The following is a 15,776-nucleotide window of genomic DNA, read 5'->3' on the forward strand; positions in this document are numbered from 1 at the left end:
ACAAAGAAGACAAACATCCAACAAAGATTTTAAATAGTATTTTAGATTGTGTTTTTTTTTTCTTTCTTCTTTTAGACTACTTATTAAAACATTGTCAATAGGGGCCAAGAGGTAAGTTTTTGTGTTTTATTCAGAGTCTTTCATTTTGAAATCCAGAGGCAGAGTCGGAAGTGACACTGTGCATTTCCTCCGTCTTGACAAGCTGGACCGCGGCACATTTTTTTGACAAGCGGAAATGAGGAGTCGCCACTTTTTTTCCGCGTTAAGTTAGAGCCTGAAAGTTTTTTTTCTTCTTCTCTATTATTTTTATTTTTATTTTTTTTGCAGAGGAAACCGTCGTGTGCGCTCACAATGAGAGAAGACGCGACGGACTTGTCCTTGTGCAGCTTCTCCTACCCTGTCCACTTTCTTTTGCCCCTCGACGACGTCATTTTGAGTTACTTTAGATGCTTCTCAACACATTTCCGTTATGCGAAGTCCAACCTGTTGGTTTGTCGTCGTGCTGCGGTGGGTGCCCATCCGAGATAACGGAGAACGTGAGTATGTTGTGAAGCCTGAAGCTCCTGTCAGCTTTTTTTTAACCTTGTTGTCTCACAGTGCCTTTTTAGCAACACTCAACTCTTCTTAGCACAACCACATGGGAGATAATCCCTAAATGTGGGCATAGCTTCCGTCCTAAAATGACATTTTTCCATGCTCTTGTTGAATTTAAAGGGCTATGCCTCTCGTGGTGGTGCTGGCGCAGACTTTTTTTTGGCCATAGAGTGAAATTTTCTTCTTTGTTTAAAAGAAAAAAAAAGTCCTGCACATCAACAAGTATACTCTGAACTGCTTTGGCCTCTCGTCAATGAGGATAGTTGGCATAAAAAGATGTGCACCACACGTGTCTTTTAGCAGTTTAAGTGTGTGTTTATTTTGGCGCAAATCTCCTTTGGTGGTCACCATGGTAATGACGCAATATAGCACCCATTGTACGTCGTATGTTTAGATGACCAAATACCTGTGATCCAGTTCATGGTTATCCAAGGGAGGGTTGAATTAAGGGTGACTGGACTTCTTGGTTGTAGATACTTGAAATACCTCTCATCCTAAGGGGCTGACTGACCGGTGGTCCCATGTATTTAACCTGTGGGGGGTCTTTATCAAGGTCATTGATACTACTTGGTTGATTGGTGCTCTTGACTGTGGTTATGAGTCGTTGGAGTCACCTGATGCCAAGTGTAAAGGACAGTCGTTGGAGTTGTCACATGAGGCCAGATGTGAATGGTTGTTAAGTCTCCTGGGATGGGATGAAAGAACAGCATTGTGAGTGTGGGATAAATGGTGTAGTAAACCCCCCTCTCTACCCTCCCTCCCTCTCCTCTGTTGAGAGATGCTTTCTCTGCTTTGACATAAAAAGCCTACTTTTCACTCCTCTTTCTAACTATCTGTCCTCCCTATCTTAAAATATGTACAAATCTTTCAGGTGAACTGTTGAGTCTTTACCGGGAGGAGTTGGCCCTCCTGTGTTGAGCCATGTCTCTGTTTAATGGTTGTTTAGTCTCAGCTGATATACAAGCCTTTGCATTCCTCACTGCATTGAACTCTAGATTGCTTTTCTTGTCTTTGGGTGTTTGGTCTTTCAGGTGGACCAGTTTATGTCATGGTGTGTTGCTGGGTTTGAAAAACAAACAGAGATGTAGTGCTTGTTAAAAATCTCCTGAATTTTGAGCCAAACATTTTTTTTTAAAGTGACTTCAACTGCCTCAATATAGCCTGCTAATATATTGATCATATACTTAAGATGTGAGCGGTACTATTGTTTGCAGCACTTAAAGGGGAACTTTGGTCATTTTTTCAACACACGTCTTTCGGCCATCATTTTGTGACAAAGTGACTAATGGTGACAACAGTTTTTTTGAGGTTGGTCCAGTATTGAGCGAGAGCGCTGCTCAGGGTACGTCTGTTAAAAATGCTAGTTATTGCCACAGATAGGCCCAGAAGTTATTATTTCATTATTTATACAATTTCAGAACTGAACATCTCCTTAACTTAGAGTTGGTTAGATACAATAACTAATAGATCAAATCAAGTAAAAGGTAAAGAAAAATATTTTACTTTTTAGACTCCTCTGTTTAGCTTCCGTCCAAAGTAGCGAGGCGTGTTTCCAGAGTGTGAAATCAAAACACCTTGCACCCCTTATTTGTTAGATCCTGGCCTCAAACTGAACCGTAAGCAGCAACTGCCTTTTTTTCCCCACTTGCCTTCCACAAAGACTAGCCCTACTCTGCGTCAGATTGGCTAGTACTCATTGCCTTTGTTGGTGAGGTTGGTTAGGTTTAAGTAAGTAAAGTACAATTTATTTTTATAACTCTTTTCATAGACATTAGTCACCAAATGCTTTACAAGAGCATAATAGCACACACAAAAAAGAAGGGTTAGGGTTAGCAGATGAGGTGACCCACCAAGTCACTTGATTAAAAAGTGCTGATCTAAAAATAACAATATACATTATAAACATCCAAAGATCCCGTCCTGATGCGTACGGGTTACCTGCCTAAACAGGTATGTCTTTAGCAGCTTTTGAAAAGAATCCACAGAATCAGCAGACCGTGAAGGTGCGGGCGGAGTACTCCATAGTTTAGATGCTGTGACCTCAAAAACTCAATCAGCACAGGTCTTAAGGCAACTGTGCGGGTTGCTGTAGACAGTAAATGTATTTATATATGACCTCAGAGAGGGAGCTGAGGAGTAATGGTGTAGTGGACCTGACAATGCCATGGAGTGAGTGAAGAGATTTAAGCTTAGGTGTAGTGTGAGGTAATGTTCAGGCATGAGGCGGGAGATGGTTAGGGTAAAAATATCAGGGTCAGAGTCAGTCAGAGACAGAGTAGAATGTGGGTAGGGGCTCGAAAAAGCCCCAGTGTGCAGCAACTCTGAGCTTCAAAACTGGCTTCAGTGCAAACCAATGGGTGACGTCACGCTTTGCTACGTCCATCTTACAGTCCACGGTCAGCTGTCATAAAGCTGGATGCACAACCGGAACTAGTGAGGAGCAGCCACTTTTCACAACCCTGTGTTGTGTAGCAGTAAATCAAAACAGTAATTTTGGGATGTGTGTGTGTGTTTTGGAAAGGATTCACTTCTATTTGTGTGTGTGTGTGTGTGTGTGTGTGTGTGTGTGTGTGTGTGTGTGTGTGTGTGTGTGTGTGTGTGTGTGTGTGTGTGTGTGTGTGTGTGTGTGTGCGCACATGTGTGTCTGTTGGTGGGTGGGTAGATAAACACAGGTTTGTGTGCAGGAGGATATTCCCTCAAAGTAAAAGGTTCTCTCTTTCTCTGTGTTGTTTACTTAAAAACTCTGAGGCAGCAGGTTTGAAGTTGTGGCTGTTTCCTACATTTTCTAACCAAATTTACCAGATTAGTAGAGCTGTGTGTGTATGGGGGTGGGGGTAAAGATAAAATCCTAAAATCCTTCATATCACAATAACCAAGCACCGTGTCTCCCAGAGGTCAGAAATATACTTGTGAGGGTGTTCTCCGTCTGCCAGCCTGCCTTCATCGCAGCAATACAACAAGCCTCTGAATCGCACTCAGAGAAAGCCGCAGCATTGTTGATTCATGAGATGACCGTCTGTCCAATGTTCACTGACCAGCAGACTTACATGGCTAACCCTTGAATGAGCTCCGGTTTGGTACCAACAGTCACAGCCACCTCTTCAGTGACACAATTATCTGTTGTTGAAGCTGCTGTATACACAGAGTTGTACTGTTTGACTTCCACACCTGGCTGCTATTCTGTTTGAATGAACAAATACTATACTTGGATGGGCTATATACCTATATTTCGAGATAGTAATAATTAAAATATTTGACAAACTGTTAAACTACTTCATAGTTTAACAGAAATGTTAAATGCTAAATGTTTTATGCTAAATCCAACTTAATAAATACCTGTAAAAATCAATGTCTGCCAAAAACATCATTGGTGTTACGGGAAAGGGTATGGCAGGACCTCTAACTGTCTCGTCATCACATTGTATTGTTGTCATATTGTATTGTCGTCATATCGCCCACACTTACTGTTAGTACCAGTAAGGTGTGACACACATAAGAATGATGGTTGGCGCGCAGGTGGTCGAGTGGTTAGAGAGCATGCCATATACACAGCCGACCCCGGTTCAAATCCCGATGTTTCATGTCTGTCTACTGCTTAATAAAGGCGTCTCTGCCAACAAAATCTTTAAAAAAAAAAAGAATTATGGTAACACATTTGTAGGGTTCATATTTTACTACCTGTAAAGGGTGAGGTTTGGCTCTTTTTACTGATTCAGTCACTTAGATGTGACAGATGTCACACATTGAGTCACTGAAGCACAAAAGATAGAAAACAAGTCTTTTGGGTGGGGAAGTAATGCTTGATAAGCTTGTACATGTTTTCCAACACAGACAGGTTTAACTCTGTCAACCTCAGGCAAGAGGTCGACTATAAGTTAAAGGTTCAGCACTGTTGCAAATCACTAATTGGCACGCGTGCACATTAACAAATGTGTCTGATGAATTTCAGAAAAATGTTAACTTCCCTACAGACTTCCTTGATTTCTGGCAGTTGGATATTTTACTGCTGTCTTCACTTCTCTTTTATTCAGTGTTTCAAGCACAAGTGGAGTTCTGATCTGCCTGTTTAGACTTGAAGCTCATCATGAACACAATAAAACGTATATTATTATATATTAAAATATTATCACTGCACCCACACCTCATGGCCTATAATAGTAATTCTGTCTTACATTTTTAGCACTGAAAAATCTTGGACTCTCCTTGAAGAGGGGGGTGACACTTGTTCAGCATGATTATAATGAGATTATCTTTTGGTGGGGGATTTTATACATCACAACACAATATTGTCCTTGAAACTGTCTGAAACATCTTTCCTTGAAAGAACATTTGTCCTGGACAGCTTCTTAGAAAAGTCATTTTTGCAATGTATTAGTGCAGCTCTTATCAGCTGTATTCTGTGAACATTTGACATACATATGCTCACATGCAACTGAAAAAAAAGTAGTGGACTCTGCAGCCTTGAACATCAGCCATGGATCAGACAGTGTCATGGTTGCATGTCTTTAACTAAGATGTTATCGGACGCCAGCTCTTCCGCTTCCCTCAGGGGTTCTAAGAAATACACTGATGACACCACGAGAGAGGTCTGACCCACAGCGGCCCTGCAGGGAGGGGAGGGAAAAGGAGAAAGCGGAAAAGAGAAGGAGGAAGAGAGGAGCTGTGGGTGATCATTTGGCAGGCAGACAGCAGCAGGAATCTAGAGAGAGAGAGAGAGAGAGAGAGATAGAGACAGAGACAGAGAGACAGAGAGAGAGAGATTTTTCTGGTAACAATGGGGATCTTCTACAACATAACACATGTGTTTTTGAGCAGTTTGTGTGTGTATGTGTGATGTGACTCACACGCCACTCGGCCACCCAAACAGCTAAGCCTGAAATCTCGGACTTAACTGTGGATTCTCACTACAAACACACACACAAGGCATACAAAGGGGTTATGTTTTTGCACGAGTGTGCATGCGTTCATGCAAGTGTTTGGGGGACACACATGTGTCTGTGTGTGTGTTTTTTTTTTCTTCTTCTTCCCCCAAAGCAACAATAATTAGAGACTGTGTGTGTGTGTGTGTGTGTGTGTGTACTTGCGTGTCTTTACCCCAATGCGCCCCAGTTCTTGTTGTTGGAAAAATGTTGATTACAGGCTCGATTTTGCCGCACCAGTACGAGGATGTCGCTTAAAACATGTTTGTGCTTGTTGGCTATGCAGCGATACATCAATGGATTGTGTGTATGTCTGTGTGTGTGTGTGTGTGTGTGTGTACACCGTGAGCATGCACAATTTCCAGTCAAATTTTAGCAAAGAAACACACCATGAATGTTAGATTTTTATTCATGAGAAATATCTCCCGGTTTCATGGCCACATTTTTTACCCACATTTTTTGTGTGTGTGTTTAGGAGAAATGGGAGTACTGTCTAAGCTGAAGTGAAAGTGCACATTCTCACACATATGACAGTGAAATACACAATGTCATATCAGTTTATTCCCAACATAAGCACAGCATTTACTGTCCCTGCATAGTAGAGCCCAAAAACAGGATTCTTGGATGATATTCCCGCCTCAGAAAGTGGTATTTTGTAAGTGCTAACACTGAAACTCAGTTGGCTCTCCGTTAGTCCCAATGTGGAAAAGTTTATAACTGCTGAATTAGCCTTCCAGGAAGTCAGATGGCTGGAGATGATTCACAGCCGATCACAGTGACTGAAGGAGTCAATTATCCTCTCCTCTCCTCTCCTCCTCCTCCTCCTCCTCCTCCTCCTCCTCCTCCTCCTCACACACACACACATATATATATATATATATAATATATTGAATACATATCTATCTTGCATCTTAAATATTGTCATGCGTCCTCACAATTCACAAAGAAGCAGAAATGCATCACGAGTAGGCATGACTCATTCATAAAGTGCTTGTGGATTTCAGAGGGAGATGTCTGTCGTTCTCCCTGGCTGGAACATTTGAGTCTTGCTTGAATTGGCTGAATTGTATTGATTTGACTCGACTGAGTTGTGAATGATGGATAGTTGTTTCAGCTTTTCAGAAACTAAGCCTGTGTTTAAGGGTTCCAATAATAAGTTGAGGTCAGTTTTTAGTGGCTTTGTAGCTTGGAGACACACTTAAACTGTTTAGTTATTCAGTGTATGCGTATTTAATGTTCTGTAATATGTGCAGCCAGTGTTTATTTTTTCTAGGACTCAAAAGTGTAAGCGCAGGAAAAAGTTTCTGTGCGTGCATTCAGTTTTTTCTTTGATTTTTAAGTGCATTGAGCAATGCTCTTTGTGTAGCACAATCCCCTGTGTAGTTATAAATATGACCAAATTCTGTCCTTTCAAACAATATTCAGATTAGGTTCTTTGTGATTCCATAGTAGAGTTACTAATACTTTCACTCTTCTGTTAGAATTAGCATTTGCTTTATTAACTTTAGTTAAAAATTAAAATCTTATGACTCGGTTTCATTTGACCCTTTTGATTGTGTTAATAGTCAGAAAACGATTGGTCAAGTTGTCAATAGATCTTCAGCTTTTGAATAAAATTTGACATTTGAATATATATGAGTTCAGCTTTTAAACACGTAAGTCTGAATATCTTATTGTGTCTCAATATAAATTGTATCTTATCAACCAGTTACTACATGTAATTAAAATATGGTCGCCGCAGCACTCAATAAATGGACAATACACAAGAGGACAAAATGCAGTTGAGGGACATTGAGGGATTTCCTGTTTTATTTATGACTTTCTGTAATTTCATTAAGTATATAGAAATTTGGTCAGACTGAATTTTTTCCCTAGCCTTGATTGAAATGTCATGTTTTCTCACAGAGCCTCTAATGAAGTTATTGTGCATTGTATATTATCAGCAATGAGTCCTGCACCGTCTATGATGCCCAAGAGTCACTATTGACCTCATTCCCCAAGTCTCCCCCTTCTCACACATTACATACATCCAGCCAAAGCCAAAACTCAACTTCTCTTTTCTTTTTCGTCTGTCATTATGTCTCTGGGAGCCCTATATTTTAGTATTTCCTCGACGTGCCAGCGTCTGTCTTTGAGGGATAATGATAGACTGTACAAAGCTGTTTTGTATTAGTCATTGGTAGGATGCCGGACAGCTGGAAGAATGCTTGTTAGTGAGACTTCAACCAGGTTATTTGGTAGTTTTTCATATACAGAACTCTTAAACCTGGTTCCAGACCTCTGAATCATTGCTCAGAGATTGAAATAGTAAAAGTGAATGATTGAATAGTAGTAATCAAGCGGAACGAAACGGCGGTTCAGTCTTGATTATCAGGCTACGAAACTTGGATATTGTGTTGTATTTGTGAGCTCGGAGCAACAGCAGAGTCAATGCATTGTGAGCTGCTTCCTCTAAATGTAAACCCCACATTTTTATAGTGCTGATGGGGGGAAATCTGTTCCCAGCACCCTCGCTATATAGTTGCTTTCCACCGGATTTTGTCTTGTAGTTTAGATACATCAAGTCCCTGATTGTGCTTTGTGATTTCAGTTTTCCCAACCTACCTCTCTCTCCATTCCCAGACCACAGGAAATGGCCAGAAAGCAGCGTGGCTTTATTTCTGTGTGTCTTAAGAATAGCAGCATTGTGTTGTGTTGGAGCCTGCATTGTTGTGGGAATGCAGCACTGAGCAGAGAGAATACCCAGACCAAAACAAAAACGCTATGTACCTACACAGTCTTTTGCCAACACTTATAACAACAAACTGCATATGCAGTGCGGAAAGATAAGTCTTCACTTGTTCACAGCGTTTACTACCTCCTGTTTTCATATATTAATATTTCTTTCTTTTTTAAAAGAAAACAAAAAACAACTGGTTGTACACTGTATACATTTCCTAAAGCCAGTCTGGATAAGAGCGGCTGGTGCAATAAAACATGGAGTTTAAAGGTTGTTGTAATAATATCTTATTGTATAATAACACAAAAGATGTTTTGCTGATGCTACACATAAAGCAATATTTCAGATTTCAAAACAGGTTTAAATGTCAGGCATAAATAAACATTCCCCATTTCTTTTTGATACCTGTGCATTCAGAAAGGAATATTTATGTTGTGATAGTGCGTGTCTGGAACAGATACGTAGGCGAGCTTTGCTGTGGCGTAGCTGCAGGCACCCCCTTTCTGGTTTTACCCTGAATCAGCTGATGCTCAGACTATGGGAAGTAAGGCCAAGGTTATCTCATGTTTCAGCGCTACTTCCTCCTTTACAATATGTTCGTCAATTATGTAAGCTGTGTGCACGTCTCGCTTTCTGCTCTGTTCATTATCAAAGCTCTTTCACATCTCGCTTCACACAAACAGGAACACGGAGACCTGGTCGATCCCATCCTTATGACTACAGATCTTTTTCATGTAGGCCTCATCCTTTATGTCTCAGATCAGACGCCCAATGAATTTTTTAAAATGCAGTGTGTAGCTGCTGTCAGGTTATGTCAGTTTTCTTTGATACACAGTGGCTTGTTGTTCTCAAGTATAAAACATAAAGTGAAAGGATGGAAAAGGGTCACATGGCATCAGTTCATTTTAACTGGCTAATGTGAAGCCGGCTGTTGTGCCTGTCATAACAATACTGAATGAAATGGTGGGAAGTCCTGGCCTTTTTCTCTTGATTACAGACTTGCATAATTGTAGCTTGTGTGTTTTCACTGCTGCATATACTTCTTCTTCTTTAACAAATTCATTTTTGCTCTCATGTAAGGCCAAGATGGATAAACGCTTAATAACTCCAATAACTGTAGTAATGGTGATTATTAACATATCCAAGTTTTGAAAATTTGTACATTCAAAGCATTTTTTATGGTTTACATTAGCCCAAATACCAGGGCTGCAACTGTTGATATTAATCTATCAATTATTTTCTCAAATAGTCACTTAGTCTATAAAATGTCTAACTGGTGAAAAATGTTGATCAAAGACAAAGGTGTGCACCCTTAAATGTATGTTTTGTTGTCCCCACTAAAAGTCCATAATCTGAAGATATTCAGTTTACTGTCATTCATAGGTGGAAATTCCAATTATTACATTTTTAATTGAAAGTCTATAGATTAACTTTCAATTAAGAAGATTTTTGGTTTCATTCAAATAGTATTGGGAAGGCGGCCATGATGATTAGCTTACACAAAAGTCCTCTACGCATGTTAAGTGTCAGAATAGTTTTTTGCTGGTGTTAAGGATTGTTTTACTTTAGAAAAAGCAAGTCGGCGCAATTTTGGTGTTGTGCACTGCTCAGATTTTACACTTTTACACCACTTCGCTCATCAGTCTCAACTCTGGCCTCATTTGTAACAACCAAGGAGGTGAGCGTTATCCATAACGTAACGAAAGCAATAGACGAAAGGCTCATTCTTTAGGTTTCAGAGTTCCCTGAACTACAACACTATCTTATAACCATGCTAAGATTTGGACATAATGACTGCAGCATAGAGAATGGGCAGATAGTGAACATTGGTTAAATTAAAGTTTCTGAAATTCCTGCTACATGTGCACATTTGTAACTTAAACCTTTGCTAAACTTGCCTCTGCATCCACTTTTCTGTGAGCACCCCTCATAAATGCTGATCATGTGTTAGAGCTCCTAACTTTACTTTACTGTGGAATAATAACATGAATATTTCAAAAAAAATTCATTGAATCTGTTTTACTGTGCGAGGCAGTCTTTGAGAAAATGTTCCCATAAAGTGAACATGATCGTCCCTGAACCGGAGAGGAATCGGTTGGTCGGTTCTGATCATATTACAGTAAATGTAATGAACACATGTAACAACACTACTGTAGTTTTAAAAAAGAAGCTCTTGTTCCTAAAACTTGTAGCTTTCAACATGAATTAACTTTAGTCACACATGTTTTAAGAAGTAGTTCTTGTACTTGAGTCGGTTACTAAAATATTCTTTCCACCACTGACGTAAGCGTGCGTTTTGGTATGCTGTGTGTGTGTGTGTGTGTGTGTGTGTGTGTATACAGTGGCTTTGCATGTGTGCACTGGTCGCTGCTTGCCAGGGCAGGGCAGGGCTTCCTGTTGCTGTGATTGTTGCCCAGGCAGAGCAGAGCACAGATCCTTTGGTCTCTGCTCCTCTCTGGCTCTGCCACCTGGACCTTCACTCCAGAACCTGGCGCCGTCTCCTCTCCTCCCTCCTTTTCTCGTGTGGCGTTTTTCTCACTTCCTGCCTCCCTTCTCATTATCCCCTCATCTCTCTGTCCCTGTGACTTTTGTTTCTGTCTCCTCCCTTTCCTTTCTTGTACTATTCCCTCACTCCTCACTGCCTCCCCCACTCTTCCCACTCTCTTCTAATAACCCCCTAATGCCCACACACACACACCCACACACTCTCTCTCTCCCGGCTTTGTAAATTTATCCTCAGCTCTGTGATTCATTCAGTGATTCAGAGAATGAAAATTCAAAGGTAACAAAATCTGTTTTTCATCCCAAACCCTGTGATGCACATGTTGCCGCTTTTTTTTTCTTCTTTTTTTTTTGGGTGGAATTTATTTATATTTTCCACTTCAGTTTTTCCAGTAAAAACTGGAGTGTTTGATGTCTGAGAGCCTTGATGCCACACAGACTAATTGAGTCGTAAGCAATAGATTGGATCCGGCTGATCTTCGTAATAAGTTCAGGGCAATATAAAGGTCAGAAGGATGTGGCTTGCTGTAAATTACATTTTATATAATGAGTATGACAATTAGGAGCACATCCTATTTTTGAAGTAATAAACAACCAAATGGCGTAGGTGGGGTGGACTACACACATTCTCAGACACATGTGTGTGAGCGTGTGAGTGAAAAGATAAAACCTAACAGGGTCTAGCAAATGAGAACAACCACTAACCGTGTCAAATAGGGTTGCAACTGATTACTTTGCAGATTATTTACTCAATTCATTGATTCACTGTTAATAAAACATTTTTTTAAAGTGAAAAATATTCATCACAGTTTCCTAAAACCCCATGGTAACATCTTCAAACAAGACAATCTTATTACAATTAAGACAAGCTGCAAAAACTCACACCAAGGATTGCCTTTATTTTTCTTTGCTTTGCACACAGGCCGACTTGTTTTTACTACCAGCATCTAGTGGCAAACAGAAGTGCTGCAGCTTGAGCCACTTTTACACTTGCTTCAGCACACCATCATAGCAGTTACCCCCCTGCTATGAATACTTGACCTGAAAGCTCAGAGACCTTGTGTGTGTGTATGTGTGTGTGTGTGTGTGTGTCCACTGCATCAAACAAGAGCTGTTCCCAACTGGGGAGAACAGTGGTGTGTGAGAACTGATACCAAGCTCTTGAGATATAAATAGGACCTCCCTGCAACAGGGCTTCCACCAGCAGCACTGATAATTCTCTACGTGTTGTATAAGCCTCAGTCTTTGTGTGGTTTTGTAGATTTTGAATTCTTGGTTTTGCACAAAAGAAAAAAGAACGCAGACTCCTTTTTTTTTTTTTTTTTCTTTAAATCTTACTGTTGTTTTGGTGGTGTTTGTATCGGTGTTATGAAGCTTGAGCTCCACTTTGTGTGTATTTTAAAGGAAGCCGTTTGTTTGCTCCACTCCTTACAGGCCGAACAATGATCACTATACTGTTTACTGGCCACTATATGCATGCTGCGAGTTCTTTCCAATAGTAAGAGCGTTGAGAGGTTGAGACATAAAGTACCACAGCATCACACGTCCACCCCCAGACCCCGAGATGTTGTGAGGTTGATTCGAGGTTGTGTTGTTAAAAATCAACCCAGCGAGCTGACAGGAGTCATGAGGTTACTCGTGCTGACAAGATCAATTCACGTGTGTCTTTCATGCATCCTGTTTCCTCCTTGCTTGATTAAAATGAGTTTTGAGCTGTCCCCAGTACAAAAGGAGTTTATTTCCACTTCTGGTGTCAGGAGAAGAGACAAATTTATGAGGAAGGGTAAGAGCTGTGCCATGCATTTAGTTCTTTTTTATCCTGACTTGGTTTAGTCCATATAAAATTGATTTACTATTCAGATCAGTGGCCTAAATTTACAAGTAACTGAGTTGCAAAAGAGTTAACCATCACAAGTTGCTAAAGCCCAAGATAATGCCTTCAAGTTGGTTTCGTTTGACAATTAATTGATCGACAAATGTAATCTATTTTCATAATTGATTAATTGTTTTTAAGTAAGTTTTTAAATGTTCTTCTTCCATCTTCTTAAATGTGAGTAATTTCTGGTTTCTTTAGTCATCTATGATAGTCTAAGTATTAGTAATTTTTAAATTGTTCCATATTCACATTTGGTTGGAGGTTACGTTTTACTTTATACTGCTAAATGTCGGTTAGTCATAGGCGACAATGTTTTTTCTAGCACCTGTCTGACATGTGCGTATGTGCAACGAGAGGCGAAAGACTTCTTTGTGTCACTGTCTGTTTGCTATTTTAAACTAAAGTGGTTGTGCTGCAGCATCAGATCAGTAGTTTCACAGTCGTAGTTGAGACATATGACCAGCAGCATAGTTACTAAGAAGTTGAACCATATATTTTTGTCTCGCCACAAACCTGCAACTGATGTTGACATGAGCCACTCTGCCACAGTTGCTCAGCACAAAAAAAAATATACTTACTGGCAACAGTTTCTCAGGCCACTTGCAGGAAAAGCTGTGCCCGATTTCAGTGAAATACAAGAGAAAGGTGTGTGTGTGTGTGTGTGTGTGTGTGTGTGTGTGTGTGTGTGTGTGTGTGTGTGTGTGTGTGTGTGTGTGTGTGTGTGTGTGTGTGTGTGTGTGTGTGTGTGTGTGTGTGTGTGTGTGTGTGTGTGTGTGTGTGTGTGTGATCATAAAGAATGTAGGCTTTGAGAAAGAGGAGGGGTGGTGAATAAAGGTGAGGAAGAAAGAAAGGGGCTAAAGCAGGAACTTTGACTCTATTGTGCTGGAATGTTTGATTTGGGTTGTCGGCCTGTTTATTCTGTCAACTCCTGCTTCAAACTGTCCATGAAAACGATAACACGAAAACAAAGTACCGTGGTTGAGGTCAGAGGTCCTGCATAAGAGGAAAGGTGACACAAAGCTGTATTAATCTATTTTTTGTTTTCCCTCACAACTTGAACGTGATCCTCAGTCGAGGTATAAAAGTAAAGGAAACATGAATCCAAACACATCTGGAGATCTTCACCACAGAAGACAGAGGATGAAAAGAAAGAGAAAACCATGGGAACAGAGACGGCCAAGCCCCCAGAGGGATACAGAGAGAGGAAGTGTGTGTCTCTGTATGTGTATGTGTATGTGTGTGTGTGTGTATGTGTATGTGTATGTTCTGTAGTCAGTCAGTCAGTCAGTCAATGCTGAGTCATTGCTGGGCTGGCCAGGCAGATAGAAACAGGCTTTGGGGGGGCCAGCTGGAGGGGCACACGGGGGCATGCACTGAGCATGCTCTGAAAAGTACAGGAAGGGAATGAGTTGTTGTGACAGGACACATCCAGGAACTTTAGTGACGCAATATTTCATGATGCCAAGTTTTCACTCTCTCATTGACGTATGCGTCCCCTGGTATGTCTGATGGGTGCGTTGCATGGCGCGATCTTAAGAATTCACAACTTTTTTTCTTCTCAGCGCGTCGTCATTTAGGACACGCAGAGGAAGAGAGATGTTAGCCGAGAGATAAGGAGACGTGTCGCTCCATGTTTTGCCCGACCACAACGACCCCCTCCTCCTTCTCCCCCCCGTACCCCTTCTTGTGGTTTTCTGTGATCTGTTGGACCACACTCTGTGACGCCCCCTCCCCACACACACACAAACCCACATGTACCCGTATGCACACGTACACTCATACATCCTGTATCTAGAATAGACCCTTGTGTGCTGCACTGGAGGAAGATGGTATGTACTGTAGGCACACGCTGAAGCTAACAAGACTGCTTGTTGTACGAGCTGATGTCTTACTGTGAGTGTTTTCAACTGTAGTTCAGCAGCTCATTTGTAGCTGCAGCAGTAGAGAAACTGTTGTTATATAACGCATTTTGGTGTCTTAAAAAAAACCTTGTCATGTTTCTGTGACGTCTTTCCTTTCCTGCTAGGAAGTATTTTATGTTGAGATATTCGACCTATGTTCTCTACGTTTGCTCAAACAGCCAACCAGTATCATCCTGTGCAACCGATGTTGTGCAATACCCTACCAAGGTTGACTTTGAGAAAGTACTGGTTGATTGTACAGGGTGTCCATAAAGTTTCTTTACAATTTAACACATTTATTACAAAAGCAAATGAATAGACAAATCTGTGGAAATGTAATCATTTAATACACCTCTATATGGGCACCATTAGTTGCACGAAGCACATCAAGACGGTATTTGATTTCTTGCCATGTTCGCTGTAGCATAGTCTCATCAATGGAGGCAATGGCATCAGTGATCTTTTGCTTCAGGTTGTTGATGTCCTGTATCTTTGTTCGATACACAAATGCAATGTAATTAAAAACTTTGATAACCACTGAGTACATCTCTCATCAATTGCTTTTGTAATGAATTTTTAAAATGTAAAGGGACTTTGTGGACACCCTGTACAACAGTGTATCATCTGATAGCTGTCTGCACCCAGAAGCTCCACTCTTGCATCAGCTAAGGTGTGGTGTGGTTCTCTGAAAAAGTGTCCTTCTTCTGACCAATCTTCTAAAACTATGGGTTGAGTGCATTTGCTGGTAAGGGGAGTGTACACACTAAGAAACAGCAACAGTACATTTGAAAAGATGAGGGACAGTGTTGGGCTCTCATTAAATAGTGAGGAATCGAACCTGCTTCCTCTTCTCTATGGAGGTATGTGGTTAACTCTTGAACCATAACCTCATTTCTCTCTAATGACAAAAGTAGATACCAGTTAACCATGGTATATAAAAGCATGTCCTGTAGAGGGGCAGGACTTTTGTAGGCAGCTAACTTCTCTCTGCACAGAGCTATGATGGCAAATGACTGCTCTGACACTGCAGATTATAAGATAAGTTTGCATTGAAGTGGGTAAGCATGAGAAATATGATGTAATATTGTCGGGCACTTTCATAATCATGCTAATGCTACGTCTACACGACAAGCTGTAGTGCTCAATTCATATTTATTGCTGAGATACGATTTTTTTGTTTTATTTTACTGTTCACATTATTTTTTGAAATGATGTGCAGTGGAAGTCAGTGAGTCTTTATGGTGTCACTGTCCCTTCACTGGCTA

The 15,776-nt window shown here is 40.8% G+C and overlaps 1 protein-coding gene across 2 annotated transcripts in view; it reads left to right on the forward strand.

Moving 5' to 3' along the window:
* The first annotated feature begins 423 nt into the window (after positions 1-423).
* The window catches only part of sh2b3 (SH2B adaptor protein 3), a 52,963-nt gene continuing 37,610 nt past the window's right edge, over positions 424-15,776 (forward strand). For both annotated transcript variants that reach the window (XM_053326160.1, XM_053326159.1), the window contains exon 1: positions 424-536. The gene's annotated coding sequence lies outside the window, so the exon portion shown is untranslated. The remainder of the gene's footprint in view (positions 537-15,776) is intronic.

The sequence above is a fragment of the Scomber japonicus genome, chromosome 9 (genome assembly GCF_027409825.1).
Source record: "Scomber japonicus isolate fScoJap1 chromosome 9, fScoJap1.pri, whole genome shotgun sequence".
Classification (NCBI taxonomy): domain Eukaryota; kingdom Metazoa; phylum Chordata; class Actinopteri; order Scombriformes; family Scombridae; genus Scomber; species Scomber japonicus.